General features: G+C 46.8%; 1 protein-coding gene and 1 pseudogene across 1 annotated transcript in view; both read right to left on the bottom strand.

Moving 5' to 3' along the window:
* Positions 1-16,316, bottom strand: part of KCNK13 (potassium two pore domain channel subfamily K member 13) — a 140,935-nt gene that overhangs the window by 78,263 nt on the left and 46,356 nt on the right. The gene's annotated exons all lie outside the window — the stretch shown is intronic.
* Positions 2,028-2,306, bottom strand: LOC104670548 (annotated as a pseudogene).

Genomic DNA, 16,316 nt, shown 5'->3' with positions numbered 1-16,316 from the left:
GTGAGCCACCACACTGGCTCAGGTGCATTTTTATACAGTCTTGCTGGTAATCTGCATGCTTATTAAAGCTGTACTAGCACACCTCTGGGTTCCTTAAAGATAGTCCTCAACAGGGGCAGCGCTGCCCCTACAGGCCATTCAGGAAATTTGAGTTCGGCAGGTGGTTTGGCTGTCACAATGATTGGCATATAGTGTGGAGTGGGTAGGGCTGTTACATGTCCAGCACATTAAATAAATATCCTGGCTAGGTGAGGTGGTTCACGCCTATAATCCCAGCACTTTGGGAGGCTGAGGCAGATGGATCACTTGAGCCTCGGATTTCGAGACCAGCCTGGGCAACAAGGCAAAATCCTGTCTCTACAAAAAATACAAAAATTAGCTTGTTGTGGTAGTGCATACCTGTGGTCTCAGCTGCTCAGGAGGTTGAGGTGGGAGGATCACCTGAACCCAGGAGGCTGAGGCTACAGTGGGCGGTGACTGCACCACTGCACTCCAGCCTGGGTGACAGAGCAAGTCCTTTCTCACAAAAAAAAAAAAAAAAAAAAAAAAAAAAGCGCCGGGTGCGGTGGCTTACACCTGTAATCCCAGCACTTTAGGAGGCCGAGGCAGGTGAATCATGAGGTCAGGAGATCGAGACCATCCTGGCTAACATGATGAAACCCTGTCTCTACTAAAAAATGCAAAAAATTAGCCGGGCGTGGTGGCAGGCGCCTGTAGTCCCAGCTACTCGGGAGGCTGAGGCAGGAGAATGGTGTGAACCCAGGAGGCGGAGCTTGCAGTGAGCCAAGATGGTGCCACTGCACTCCAACCTGGGCAACAGAGTAAGACTCCACCTAAAAAAAAAGAAAAAAAAAAAAAAAAAAGAAAAGGAAGTCCTGCATCCTGTACAACTTCCAAATGTCTCACTGGATATTTATATATACATGTCTGCATTTATCTGAGCTTAGAACCTAATTCTTTTTTTTTTATCTATAGGTATTTTTTTATTAGAAAAGAAATTAAACATTCTTACTAGAGACTGAAGAAGGAAATTAACAATCTTACAATTATAGAACAGGCAAACTTCATGATAGGGGATTCTTAAGTTTTCAAAGCATTGGGGCCTCTTTCCCAGATACACTCTTGGGGTAGGGGGCTGTAAGTTTTCTCAGATGTTTTACATTTTGTGCTTTAATTTTTGCTGGTACTCTAAATCAAATAAATACACAGTGTTCAGGATTATATGGATGGCCATCTTAAATAACAGAGTGTCCCACATGACTATAGCCTCTGCACTTGTGCCTCTGATCCATGTGACAGCAAGACCAACTATGCTTAACTTTTCATATGATTTCTCCAGTTGGGTCCTGAGATCTTTCACAGAATCTTTCACAGAATTGTTGACCATTTCCTATGAGATCTGTGAGAGGACAAGGTGGAGAACACTGGCTCAGAGCAGTGATTCTCAAGGTGGGATGGGATGGTGTGGGGTTGAGTCTCTGGAGAGATGCATGTAGTTTGAAAGAACACATTCAAAATACCCACTGATTTCATAACACCAACTCCATAAAGTCAAGCAGAAAAATGACTTCAGCTAATAGGCAGTAGCAGAAAACCAACCATGGATTCATCATTGTAGAGAAGGAGTCTGTATAAACATAGTTGAAAAACACTGGCTTAGAGGCAGAGGCATGCCGAAACATGGAGAACAGTAAGAAACGCGTGCCAAAGAGAAAGAACAAGTGAGGGTCAGTGGGCGAATCCTAGACCAGAATGTGTCACAGTCTTCTGAAAACCAAGGAGCACATCAAGAAGAAAACCAAGATGGCCTGTCAACCTTCTTGGCCCCGTGGTTAAGAGCAAGTTGATCCACTCTTAAATACTGAGCCAAAAGAAGAAAAAAGCTGTTTGTGCCCCTCAAATTCATCCACCAGGAAGTGCTGTCATCATGTGCAATGCTATCCAGCTCTTGAGGAGGGAAGTCAGCGTGTGGCCTGCTCTGTAGTTACTGCAAAACTCCAATCTGCTTTAGTCGCATCAGCAGTTCCCTACTCTATTGCAATAATGACTAGATCACTGGATCTGCCTATACAATCTTTACCGATAAAGACTCGAGGTCCCGTTCTTGCTCCCGTGAGCTGTTCCAAATAATTTTGAATCTCATTAGTGCAGCTGGTGGCTGTGATATTGACAAATTCCAGAAGCCCTTGTTTGATGGGCAATAGACTGAGGATCTCTCGGGGCCTGCTGCAGAATGGGCAGGTGGGCTTGATGAACACAACCACCTTCCCAGCCTGGATTTTGCAGTTCACAGACTCTTGAGCCATGCCGACAGGCTGCGGTCTCCCGGGGAGGAATCCTCAGTTGCAGGTATTGCATGGGTATTGAGCCAAACCTAATTCTTGTTTTACAAATAAACATACTCTTTGTTTTTTCACAATTTTAATGTTTACTGAAATTTCCAGGAAGGCAACTGCCCTGTAAGTTGAGGGAAGGTTCAACATGTATTTTTAAGAGTAACCAAATGTGCACCATCTCAGGCAATCAAAGTAATGCAGTGGTGTGCAGTACAGAGCACTGGTGTCAGCCTACCTGTAGGTACAAACACCTGAGCACTTCATTATAGTCAGACTCTAGCATTTATATATTGACATACTTTTTTTTTTTTTTGAGATGGAGTCTCACTCTGTCACCCAGGCTGGAGTGCAGTGGCGCAATCTCAGCTCACTGCAACCTCTGCTTCCTGGATTCAAGCGATTCTCCTGCCTCAGCCTCCCAGAGTAGCTGGGACTACAGGCATGCACCACCACGCCCAGCTAATTTTTGTATTTTTAGTAGAGATGGGGTTTCGCCATGTTGGCCAGGCTGGTCTGGAACTCCTGGCCTCAAACAATCCATGCGCCTTGGCCTCCCAAAGTGCTGGGATTACAGGTATGAGCCACTGCATCCGGCCCATATTATTTTACTATAAATGTTTTCTGTTGTTTATTCTTTTATAATTAGGGCAGTTTAATGTCTTTCTAAAATATATGTATAGTTTATCGTATCTATAAAATTTCATTTCAGGATAATAAATATTTACAAAATGTCATGACAGTATCATAATTTTTTTTTTTTTTTTTTTTTTTTTTTGAGACGGAGTCTCGCTCTGTCGCCCAGGCTGGAGTGCAGTGGCCAGATCTCAGCTCACTACAAGCTCCGCCTCCCGGGTTTACGCCATTCTCTCGCCTCAGCCTCCCAAGTAGCTGGGACTACAGGCGCCCGCCATCTCGCCCGGCTAATTTTTTTGTATTTTTTTTTTAGTAGAGACGAGGTTTCACCGTGTTAGCCAGGTTGGTCTCGATCTCCTGACCTCGTGATCCGCCTGTCTTGGCCTCCCAAAGTGCTGGGATTACAGGCTTGAGCCACCGCGCCCGGCCAATTTTTTTTTTTTTTTTGAAGACATAGTCTCACTCTGTCATCCAGGGCGGAGTGCAGTGGCGAGATCTCGGCTCACTGCAAGCTCTGCTTCCTGAGTTCAAATGATTCTCATGTCTCAGCCTCCCGAGTAGCTGGAATTACAGGCATAAGCCACCATACCTGGCTAATTTTTGTATTTTTAGTAGAGATAGGGTTTCACCATGTTGGCCAGGCTGGTCTCGAACTCCTGACCTCAGGTGATCTGCCCGCCTCAGTCTTCCAAAGTGCTGGTATTACAGGTGTGAGCCACTGTGCCCAGTACTTTTCTTATTTTGCATATTAGTATGTGATGTGGAAAACATTTCAGATGGTACAGTATGTCAAAATGAGATCTCTTCAGAAGTTCTGTGTTAACTCTGGGGCCTTGTGGCACCCAGCTCATATATATATATATATATATTTTTTGACATAAAAAGGGAGTTGGCAGGATTTATAGGAGTTGAGCAAAACTATTCTGATTGAATCACCTCTTTTTCCAAAGGCCTTGAAACCCAGGGAGATGGACTGCCCAAGGTCACAGGGGTTAACTAGTGTCAGAAGAACCAGACACCCAAGAAGCTGACCCCAACCAGGACTTGGCCCCCTGCTACCAGCACTGCTGGCTCAGCCTGCCCAGGTCTCTGGAGGGCTCCTTGTCTCCACAGAAAACCTCCTTCTATGCCCCTGCTTTTGCCAAGGCCTGTACAACACTCATCATGCAGTCTTACTAGGAAGCACGAAACCTTTGCTGGACTGTTATTATTTTTAACCCAGGACCTTTTATTTCATATGCAGAAATTACAGCTATAAAATAAATGTGCCTGGCTCTCTTCGGACACAAATTGCTGCCTGTCCTTGTCTGTTTAGAGCTGGATTCAAGGGTCTTCAAGAAAAATGGCCAAAAGGAAAGAAAAAAAAACAAAAAAACTTCCTTGATTTGGGGAGACAATGGATTTTGCAGTTAAAACTCAAAGCTTGGGACTCTAACCCATGAGTACCCTAGTACCCTCAACAACCACAACCCAAGGCCACTGGGTGGGTGGTACTTAGTTTGCATACACAGAACGTCCCCATCAACTGTATAAAAACTTGTGTTGCTCCAGTGTTGGTTGTTCTGTCACTTGATTTGTCCTGTATATTCAAGTCAAGGGACCCCGTTTTTCTCTAACATCTGTAATTTCAGGTAAGGACTCTAGAGGGAATAAGTGAGGTGAGGACCACTTCACCAAGGGGGTGAGAGAAGATCTCACGTCTTCAGGTGAGGCTGAAGATGGGGACCCCGTTTTATAAAAAGCTGAGAGAAGAAAAGGGCCTGAAGAAGAAAGGAGCTTGGACAATCAGGAGACAGGAGACCAGTGTGAATGAGAGACATGGTGCTGCTGAATGCTTTGGATGGATAGGTGGACCCAACCTCACCCTATTTATGTAACCCATTTACCTCACGTAGCAAAACGGAGTTGAAAAGTAGCTGATCCTGGCTGGTGGCTCATGCCTGTAATCCTAGCACTTTGGGAGGTTGAGGCGTGCAGACCACTGGAGGTCAGGAGTTTGAGACCAGCCTGGCCAACATGGTGAAACCCCATCTCTACTGAAAAACAAAAATTAGCCAGGCGTGGTGGTGCATGCCTGTAATCCCAGCTACTTGGGATGCTGAGGCAGGAGAATCGCTTGAACCTGGGAGGTGGAGTTTGCACTGAGCCAAGATCGCGCCACTGCACTCCAGCCTGGGTGACAGTGCGAGACTCTCAAAAAAAAAAAAGAAAGAAAGAAAGAAAAGAAAAGAAAGTAGCTGATCCCAAGTTCAAGACAGTGATACCTCATAAAAAAAGAACTCCCTGAGACTCTTCTACCTTCCTTGCCCAACCTGGATAGGATGGCATCTCCCTTGGGCTTAATCTGACCATCCCAGGAGGACACGTGGCCCGGGAGAGAAACAGAATGCACATCATCCTGTGAGACAATTCTGGCAGGATTCCTCAAGTGATCACGCAATGGCTTCAAAGACATAAAAGAGATACTATTGTCAAGCAAATCCCAAGAGTCCCCAAAGACAGGAATGCATGTGTGACAGGGACAAGGTGTCTTTTTGCCATCTGGGTGCTGCTGTGCCAAGAGAGAAAACTGTCTCCAGAGAACATGTTTTCAGTGAGGTTTCCAGAAACTCATCAAAGAATGGCCTATATGATCATAGATTTCAAAGAATCTCTGTGGAAATAATAAATGTTACTGTTTTAAGAGGGGGAAAGGGGTCTGGAGAGAAAGCCCAGAAACCACTCAGTTCCTGACACCCAACAAGAATGCAGGGAGGGGCCAAAAGGCATACGCAGGAGGAGGAGGCACTCAGGGCCATGCCAGGCTTTTATTCCTAGGTGTCCTTGAGGAAGAACAAGATTAGGAGGCTCGGCTGAGAAGAGAAAAATTCATGTCAAAGGAAAACTGAGTGGAGGAGCGAGATGAGTGAGTTGTCAGAAAAGGGGAAAGATCAGGAGAGAAAAAGAGACAAGAGAAGCTAACTCCTGCCCAACAGGAATGTGAAGAGGCAAAGACGGGGTCTTCAGGAAGCCTAGAGACTGATCTTACACATCTGGGTACCGCCTGTGCCTCATTGAGCTGCTGAGAATGGAAGCCGAAAAGGCAAAGTCTTTTAGGTAGGAGATGCACTTAGAGATCTCTGGTCCAGGAGAGAGAGAAACAACAAAAAACCTGTCTGGGCCTGGTGCAGTGACTCACACCTGTAATCCCAGCACTTTGGGAGGCCAAGGTGGACAGATCACCTGAGGTCAGGGGTTCGAGACCAGCCTGGTCAACATGGTGAAACACCGTCTCTACTAAAAATACAAAAATTAGCCGGGCATGGTGGTGGAAGTCTATAATCCCAGTTACTCAGGAGGCTGAGGCAGGAGAATTGCTTGAACTCGGGAGCCGGAGGTTGCAGTGAGCCGAGATCACGCCATTGCATTCTAGCCGACAAGAGCAAAACTCTGTCCCACAAGAAAAGAAAACCTGTCTGTCTCTCTGGGGTGGACAGGATGCTCTAGTTTTCATGTGTGTTTCAATCCCCAAAAATATCTGCATTATTTTTCATGGGAAAAGATCCTGGATAAAATAACTCAGATTGCCCTTAAAATCCCACAGATGTTGCCGAGGCTGCAGAGAAAAGGGAAAACTTATACACTGTTGGTGGGAATGTAAGTTATTTTGGCCACCGTCGAAAGAAGTTTGGAGATTTCTCAAAGAACTTAGAGTTACCATTTGATCCAGAAATCCTATTCCTAGGTATTACCAAAGGAAAATAGATCATTTTTCAAAAGAGATAAATGCACTTGTATGTTCCTCACTTTGCTAGTCACAATAACAAAGACATGGAATCAACCTAGGTGCCCATCAACAGTGGACTGGATTAAGACAATGTGGCATTATATATACATATACACCATGAAATACTATGCAGCCTTAAAAAAGGACAAAATCATGTCCTTTGCAGCAATGTGAATGGAGCTGGCAGTCATAATCCTAAGTGTATAACACAGGAACAGAAAACCAAATACTGCATGTTCTCACTTATAAGTGGGAGCTAAACATTGAGCATCCACAGACATAAACATGGGAATAACAGAAACTTCAGACTACTAGAGCAGGTCGGGAGGGAGGCATGGGTTGAAAAACTACCTATTGGGTACCACGCTTATTACCTGAGTACAATATACCCATGTAACAAACTTGCACATGTACCTCCTGTATCTAAAATAAAAGTTGGGGGGAAAAAAGTCCCAGAATGTTAACAGAACTAAAATTCCCCCAAATCTAATGTCTAATACCTTAGATGAAAGCTTGGCAACTCAACTGGAAGACAGTAACCCACAGGGAGACAAAAAGTCAGTGTTAATGTCTAAGCACAGCCATACTGACTGAGAAGCTCTGTGGAAAAGCACCACTTCCCAAAGGCTATGAGGAATCATGGGAGGAATTTCACAGTGGGTCGTGGGAGAGACTCTACTGTCAGTGTCATTGACTCCCAATAACCAGGAAGGAGACAGGAGAGAAGACAACATTCTGAAGGTGGCTGTGTAGGGCAGGGGTTGAGATGCTGGGCACTGGAGTCCAATCATCCAGGATCGAATCCTGCCTTTGCCACCCAGCATTGTGGCATAGGCAAGATTCTTACTTGATTCTTCTAAGCTTCCATTTTACATCAATTAATGAAGATACTATAGTTGATGGGAGAGTTATGAGCTGAATCTGCAGCCAGTGAACTTTCTGTATGCTGGCTGGTGTTGTTACCAGCTCTATATCACAGCTGTACATTCTACCTTAAAGGGAATTCCTGGAGCCCCTATAGATCTGGAGGAGTCCATTTCAATGGACGGATTTCTTTTTTAAAATTTTTTATTTCCGGCCAGGTGCAGTGGCTCATGCTTATAATCCCAGCACTTTGGGAGGCCGAGGTGGGTAGATCACCTGAGGTCAGGAGCTTGAGACCAGCCTGGCCAACATGGAGAAACCCCGTCTCTACTAAAAATACAAAATTAGCCGGGTGTGGTAGCACATGCCTGTAATCCCAGCTACTTGGGAGGAGGCAGGAGAATCACTTGAACCTGGGAGGTGGAGGTTGCAGTGAGCCCAGATTATGCCACAGTACTTCAGCCTGAGCAACAAGAGCAAAACTCCGTTTCAAAAAATATATATATTTCCATAGGCTTTCGGGGGAAAGGTGGTATTTGGTTACATGAAAAAGTTCTTTAGCGGTGACTTGTGAGGTTGTTTTTTTTTCTTTTGGAGAAGGAGTCTCACTCTGTCGCCCAGGCTGGAGTGCAGTGGTGCGATCTTGGCTCACTGCAACCTCCACCTCCTGGGTTCAAGTGATTCTCCTGCCTCAGCCTCCCGAGTAGCTGGGATTACAGGAGTGCGCCACCACGCCCAGTTAATTTTTTTGTATTTTAGTAGAGACGGGGTTTCACCATGTTGCCTGGGGTGGTTTCAAACTCCTGAGCTTAGGCAATCCATCTGCCTCGGCCTCCCAAAGTGCTGGGATTACAGGCATGAGCCACCACGCTTGGCCAACTTGTGAGATTTTGGTGCACCCATCACCACAGCAGTATACACTGAACCCAATTTGTAGTCTTGTATCCCTCTCCTACAGTCCCACTCGATGGGAGAATTTCTGAATGTGGTGCCCCTGCCCCCTCGTCTAGGTATTGGTTTTGCCATACGAGGACAACACACAGGTCCGGGACAAGATATGAGTGGAGATGTGCTGGGACTTCAGATCAAGATTTCAGAGAAATCAAATCTCCTGCCCATTTGGTGCCAGAAGTGATTTCAGAGAGAGACTGAACAACAGGGGCAAAAAACGTATTTTGCGCCCACTGTGAAGCAGACGTGGTTCCAAACACCGGGCCTATGTCACCTGGTCTACTCCTCAGCACCACTCTCAGGTGTGACTGTTACCACCCCATGTCACAGACGGAGAAACTGAACAGGCGACTGAAGCACCTCGAATGACATAATTTCATCATCTACTGCAACCTCCTTAGTTGGAAAGCACGTGGAAGCATCTGCCTGATGCAAATATCTAGTAACACCTGTAACCCCAGCACTTTGGGAGGCTGAGGTGGGAGGATTGCTTGAGCCCTAGAGTTTGAGTATTAAAATTAATTTGCATATTCTGTGTTAGGAAGTACCGAGGGGCCAGAATAAAGTTTTCTGGAGTCAATCCCACTTTGGAGTTAATAGCATAGATAATCTACACCTGGATAATTAAGGTTTGGCCACAGAAAAAAATAACTCAATGAAACTAAAAATATCTTCATTTGGGAACCTTGATGTAAACAAGTGAGTTCATGTTTCCACCAAAGAAACTCTATAATAGGTGCTGTGGCTGCATTTTGGTGACCTGTTTATCACTGGCCAAGTCTCAAACCTCAGCAACGCTGGCCCTAATGACATCTAAACTGGAAGCTGATTCTGCGTGAAACTACATTCAACAAGCCACTTTCTGGCTGGTTCTGGTGACCTTGGGGACATGAGGCCTTCTTCTGCTTGCTGGAGAGAACATTGCCTACCTAATAGAAGAGGAAGGTCTAATCAGTCTCAAGGATGTTAGGCAGGCCTCAAAGTGTGAAGCAGTGGATTGAACAAAGGAAAGCAGTAATTTTATCAGATTAGTAGTGGCTATTTTTATAACTTTGATTTGTCCACGTGAAACAGTGGAATGATTCTGAAAAATAGTCTGAAGAGCTGCAACTTTTAAAATTGTATTTGCATCTCAGCACTAGGTTGGTTGGTTGGTTTTTCCTGGGACGGGGCCTTGCTTTGTCGCCCAGGCTGGAGTGCAAGGGCATGATCACATCTTATGCAGCCTGCAACTCTTGGGCTCAAGTGATCCTTCCACCTCAGCCTCTCGAGCAGCTGGGACCACAGGTGTGTGCCACCATGCCCGGCCAATTGTTTTATTTATTTGTAGAGACAGAGTTTCACTATGTTGCCCAGGCTGGTCTCTGGCTTGTGATGGGAAGGGCAGGAGCAAGCTGAGCCTTAGGTGCAAATAGAACAGCAGCTTCAGAAGAATCCAGAGCTGCATGGTTAGTTGGGTTCTTAGTCTTCATCAGGGAAGGAAATGTGAGTTTTGTGTGTATGTCAAAGCCAAATAAGCACAAATTTGGGACGGTCTGCCCTGCTTTTTGCCTGCCCTGGAAGGAAAAATTATGTTGGTTTGGTATGAGAAAGGATGTGGCTTTGGGACCCTCCCCCTCGAGCAGAGGTCCCAGATCCTTGTGAAGAATGCTGTGAACATCTCACCCACCTATTGTTTCTTTATCTGCTGTACGACGGTCAGGTTGTCACGGCTGTTGGCGTGCTGCTTCAAGTTATGCAGGGTTTACTTTGCTGTGCAATCGCAATGACTTTCATCCTCAATATTTGCCTAAACAATCAGCACTTTTCTCCCTAGTTGTCCCAAATGGGAAGCTTGATGCTATATATACAGCCTAATTGTTGAGCCAGAAACACCTTTCTAATAACTCACTCTAGGGATAAATCAATCCTCAATCTCCTGGAGCCAAATCTATGAGCATTCTATTTCTTCCTGGAATTTTTCATATACTCAACTTGTAGGAAAAAGAGATAATTAACAAGAAACAAGATGCGGCAGTTTATTTAGGACACTTACAAAGCCACCAAGGGGTATCTTGAATAAGGGTGAAGAGTTCCACGTCGGACAGCCTCTATATCTGCAGTTGCTCCTAACAATGTCAGAGGCAATGCACAGTCCTGAACTTTCCTCACATGAAAGTTCAACAGCACTGAGAAAACTCTACTTACTGAGAAAGCAGAGTGGACTAACATATTTAAAAATATCATCTCAACTATGTTACAACCATATACACAGTGTTTGGGAAGAATCGCACAAAAACATAAGTGGTCATTCTGAATAGTAGGTGATTTTTGTTCTTTTTTTTTTTTTTAATAGAGACGGAGTCTTGCTCTGCCGCCCAGGCTGGAGTGCAGGCGCGATCTTGGCTCACTGCAAACTCCGCCTCCTGGGTTCAAGCAATTCTCTGCCTCAGCCTCCCAAGTAGCTGGAAATATAAGCAACTGCCAACACGCCTGGCTAATTTTTGTATGTTTAGTAGAGATGGGGTTTCACCATCTTGGCCAGACTGGTCTTGAACTCCTGGTCTCATGATCCGCCTGCCTCGGCCTCCCAAAGTGCTGGGATTATAGGCATGAGCCACCGCGCCCGGCCTTGTTCTTTAATTTCAAAGGTAAATACAAAATTATTTTCTAAAGATTCGCAGTAGAATCCTAGTAGTCCTTGGTAATGAGAGAGAAATCAATTAAGGGGGACAATCCCATCCCCAATGCAATGTAGATGGGGTTTTCTTTTTTTTTTTTTTTGAGACCGTGTCTCACTCAGTTGCCCAGGCTGGAGTGCAGTGGCATGATCTCGGCTCACTGCAACCTCCACCTCCCAGGTTCAAGCGATTCTCTTGCCTCAGCCTCCCAAGTGGCAGGGATTACAGGCGCCTGTCACCATGCCTGGCTAATTTTTGTATTTTTAGTAAAGGTGGAGTTTCACCATGTTGGCCAAGCCAGTCTCGAACTCCTGACCTCAGGTGATCCACCCGCCTCGGCCTCCCAAAGTGCTGGGATTACAGGCGTGAGCCGCCGTGCCCAGCTGCAGGTGGGGTTTTCATGGTCTCCAGAAGGGCTTTCTCTGTGATGTGACCACACTGACCTTCAGCCTGGGTGGTCATGTGCTTAATACTGCTATATAAATTATAGCACTTCAAAAGTTTAACTTAACTTCACCCTAAGCAATGAGAGCCAAGAAATCAGAGTATTTTTGTGTGCCATTTAAATAAACAAAAATTGAAATAAATAATAAATGCCAATGAAATAGCCATTAATAAAATACACTGTCTTCCATGTGTTACCTGAAATGATGTGTGACCCCCGTGGTACTTGGGAACAACCAGGTTTTCTGAATTCACATTTTAAAGTCTATGAACCCGTAGGTGAGTGTGTGACACGTGGAGCATAGAGACAGACACATGAGGCAGATGCATGAGATGCCGGCCCAGAGACAGACAGAGTCATCCCCTCCCCAGGAGGGAAGTTTCTGCCCTGGAACACTGAGAAAGAGAGAAAGAGCTGGATCCTTGTGACGAATTCTCCTTGTTTGCTTATGTTAGTTTGAGTAGGACTGGATTTAAAGAGTCCCATTCTTTCTGGGCGCAGCGGCTGATGCCTGTAATCCCAGCACTTTGGGAGGCTGAGACCTGCAGATCACGAAGTCAGGAGATGGAGACCATCCTGGTTAACACGGTGAAACCCTGTCTTTACCAAAAATACAAAAAATTAGCCAGGTGTGGTGGTGGGCACCTGTAGTCCCAGCTACTCAGGAGGCTGAGGCAGGAGAATGGCATGAACCTGGGAGGTGGAGATTACAGCGCGCCGAGATCACGCCACTGCACTCTAACCTGGCAACAGAGCAAGACTCTCTCTCAAAAAAAAAAAAGAAAAAAGAAAAAAAAGAGTCCCATTTCCCCTTCCTCTGCCCCTCATTATACACTCATTACTAATGGCTAATAACTGGATGAGAGATACATAGGGGTTCCTATACCCTATTCCTTTTTCTAAAGAGGAACGGTTTATTGCGATTGTCTTGTTTTTCTTCCAGTATTGTATACTGGGCGTGTTGTGCATGGTTTAATCTGATTGCTTAGTCCACAAATGGCAGCTGGTGAGCATTCATATCTGGGGAACATGAGCTTCTGTGTGCTGCAGCTCCACAGGACTTTGAATATTCTGCCATCAGGGATGGGGAATACAGCTTGTGGCAGTCAATGAGACGGCTGGTGCTATTGTTTGGCTATGGTTTGAATATGTCCCCACCAAAATTCATGCTGAAATTTGATCTCCAATGTGGTGGCGGTGGAAGGTGGGGCCTAGAGGGAGGTGTTGGGGTCATGGGGGCAGATCCCTCGTGAATGGCTTGGTGTCATTCTTGTGGCATTGAGCAAGTTCTCGCTTTGGTGAGACTGGATTAGTTTCCATGGGAATGGATCAGTTCCCTTGACAGTGGGTTGTTATAAAGCCAGAATGCCCCCGGGTTCATGCCTGTCTGCTTCCCCTTTAACCTTCTCCACCCTGTTAAGGTTCAGCATGGGAAGCCCTTGCCAGAAGCCAGGGTCCCGCTCTTGAACTTCCAGCCTGCAGAACTATGAACTAAAGAAACCTCTTTTCTTTACAAATTACCCAGGCTCAGGTATTCTGTTATAGCAACACAAGACGAACTAAGACAGCTGGTTCTATTGGGCAGAGGCATCTCTGGGTGTATAGGAAGGAGGGTTTATGCTAAGAGGTAGAACAAAATACAGAAAACAAGGTTTGGGTTTCATCTCCTGCTCCCATTCACTGAGGCAGCCATGTTTGTGCTGCTGGATCCAAGTCCCCAATATTCACCTGACTGGACAAGGGATAAACACCTGACCCCCACATTTGGCCAATCAGATTCTCTCAGGAATGTAACTTGGGATTAAGAAACAGTAGGCAGTCATCATTAGTTGTTTCAACTGAGGCGACAAAAACTCAGGGCTGAGGGGTGGCCATCAACAGCCAAGAATGGGAAGAAGCAGAAAGTAGAAGTCAAAAGCAAAAGAAAGAGAGAAGCAAAGAAAAGAACCTGAGAAAATGGCCGCCAATTCTTGCTGATTTTCCACTTTCTGGCCTAGCACTGTTTTAAGTCTCAAATTTGCTTCCTGCCCTGCAGTTCCATGAACTACCCCTGTATGTATCCTTACAATACAATCTACAATTTGTCTTGAGCTGATTCAAGTTAGTTCCTAATATTTGCAAGCAGAATGGTCTTGACTAAGATAATACAGAAAACATGGTCATACATACTGCTAATAAAATTGTTCCTAGTTTTTACAATATAATAATTAATTTTCTCTCGGAGCAAGATGGCCGAATAGGAACAGCTCCAGTCTCCAACTCCCAGCGCGAGCGACACAGAAGACCGGTGATTTCTGCATTTTCAACTGAGGTACTGGGGTCATCTCACTAGGGAGTGCCGGACAATCGGTGCTGGTCAGCTGCTGCAGCCTGACCAGCGAGAGCTGAAGCAGGGCGAGGCATCGCCTCACCTGGAAGCGCAAGGGGGAAGGGGATCCGTTTTCCTAGCCAGGGGAACTGAGACACACAACACCTGGAAAATCGGGTAACTCCCACCCCAATACTGCGCTGTAAGCATACAGGCACACCAGAATATATCCCACACCTGGCCGGGAGGGTCCCACGCCCACGAAGCCTCCCTCACTGCTAACACAGCAGTCTGCCGCGATCTATCCGCAAGGCAGCAGCGAGGCTGGGGGAGGGGCGCCCGCCATTCCTGAGGCTTAAGTAGGTAAACAAAGCCGCTGGGAAGCTCGAACTGGGTGGAGCTCACAGCAGCTCAAGAAAGCCTGCCTGTCTCTGTAGTCTCCACCTCTGGGGACAGCGCACAGCTGAAGACCAACAGGGGAAGTAGCGGGAGCCGGTGCAGACGCGAACGACTCTGTCTGACAGCTTTGGGGAGAGCTGTGGATCTCCCAACGCGGAGGTTGAGATCTGAGAAGGGACAGACTGCCTGCTCAGGTGTGTCCCTGACTCCTGAGTAGCCTAGCTGGGAGAAATCCCCCACTAGGGGCAGTCTGACACCCCACACCTCACAGGGTGGAGTACACCCCTGAGAGGAAACTTCCAAAGGAAGAATCAGACAGGTACACTCGCTGTTCAGCAATATTCTATCTTCGGCAACCTCTGCTGCTGATACCCAGGCAAACAGGGTCTGGAGTGGACTTCAAGCAATCTCCAACAGACCAACAGACAGTCCTTCTGACTGTCAGAAGGAAAACTATCAAACAGGAAGGACACCTATACCAAAACCCCATCAGTACGTCACCACCATCAAAGACCAGAGACAGATAAAACCACAAAGATGGGGAAGAAGCAGGGCAGAAAAGCTGGAAATTCAAAAAATAAGAGCGCATCTCCCCCTGCAAAGGAGCGCAGCCCATCGCCAGCAACGGATCAAAGCTGGTCAGAGAATGACTTGGACGAGAGGAGAGAAGAAGGCTTCAGTCCATCAAACTTCTCAGAGCTAAAGGAGGAATTACGTACCCAGCGCAAAGAAACTAAAAATCTTGAAAAAAGAGTGGAAGAATTGACAGCTAGACTAATTAATGCAGAGAAGATCATAAACGAAATGACAGAGATGAAAACCATGACACGAGGGGGCGGAGCAAGATGGCCGAATAGGAACAACTCCAGTCTCCAACTCCCAGCGCGAGCGACACAGAAGACCGGTGATTTCTGCATTTTCAACTGAGGTACTGGGGTCATCTCACTAGGGAGTGCCGGACAATCGGTGCTGGTCAGCTGCTGCAGCCTGACCAGCGAGAGCTGAAGCAGGGCGAGGCATCGCCTCACCTGGAAGCGCAAGGGGGAAGGGGGATCCGTTTTCCTAGCCAGGGGAACTGAGACACACAACACCTGGAAAATCGGGTAACTCCCACCCCAATACTGCGCTGTAAGCATACAGGCATTCCAGGAGAATATATCCCACACCTGGCCGGGAGGGTCCCACGCCCACGAAGCCTCCCTCACTGCTAACACAGCAGTCTGCCGCGATCTATCCGCAAGGCAGCAGCGAGGCTGGGGGAGGGGCGCCCGCCATTGCTGAGGCTTAAGTAGGTAAACAAAGCCGCTGGGAAGCTCGAACTGGGTGGAGCTCACAGCAGCTCAAGGAAGCCTGCCTGTCTCTGTAGTCTCCACCTCTGGGGACAGCGCACAGCTGAAGACCAACAGGGGAAGTAGCGGGAGCCGGTGCAGACGCGAACGACTCTGTCTGACAGCTTTGGGGAGAGCCGCGGATCTCCCAACGCGGAGGTTGAGATCTGAGAACGGACAGACTGCCTGCTCAGGTGTGTCCCTGACCCCTGAGTAGCCTAGCTGGGAGAAATCCCCCACTAGGGGCAGTCTGACACCCCACACCTCACAGGGTGGAGTACACCCCTGAGAGGACACTTCCAAAGGAAGAATCAGACAGGTACACTCGCTGTTCAGCAATATTCTATCTTCGGCAACCTCTGCTGCTGATACCCAGGCAAACAGGGTCTGGAGTGGACCTCAAGCAATCTCCAACAGACCAACAGAGAGTCCTTCTGACTGTCAGAAGGAAAACTATCAAACAGGAAGGACACCTATACCAAAACCCCATCAGTTCGTCACCACCATCAAAGACCAGAGACAGATAAAACCACAAAGATGGGGAAGAAGCAGGGCAGAAAAGCTGGAAATTCAAAAAATAAGAGCGCATCTCCCCCGGCAAAGGAGCGCAGCCCATCACCAGCAAC

This window comes from Rhinopithecus roxellana, chromosome 5, assembly GCF_007565055.1.
Source record: "Rhinopithecus roxellana isolate Shanxi Qingling chromosome 5, ASM756505v1, whole genome shotgun sequence".
NCBI classification, from domain to species: Eukaryota; Metazoa; Chordata; class Mammalia; order Primates; family Cercopithecidae; genus Rhinopithecus; species Rhinopithecus roxellana.
The sequence above is the reverse complement of the archived record's forward strand: the minus strand, read 5'-3'. Positions and strand labels throughout refer to the sequence as shown.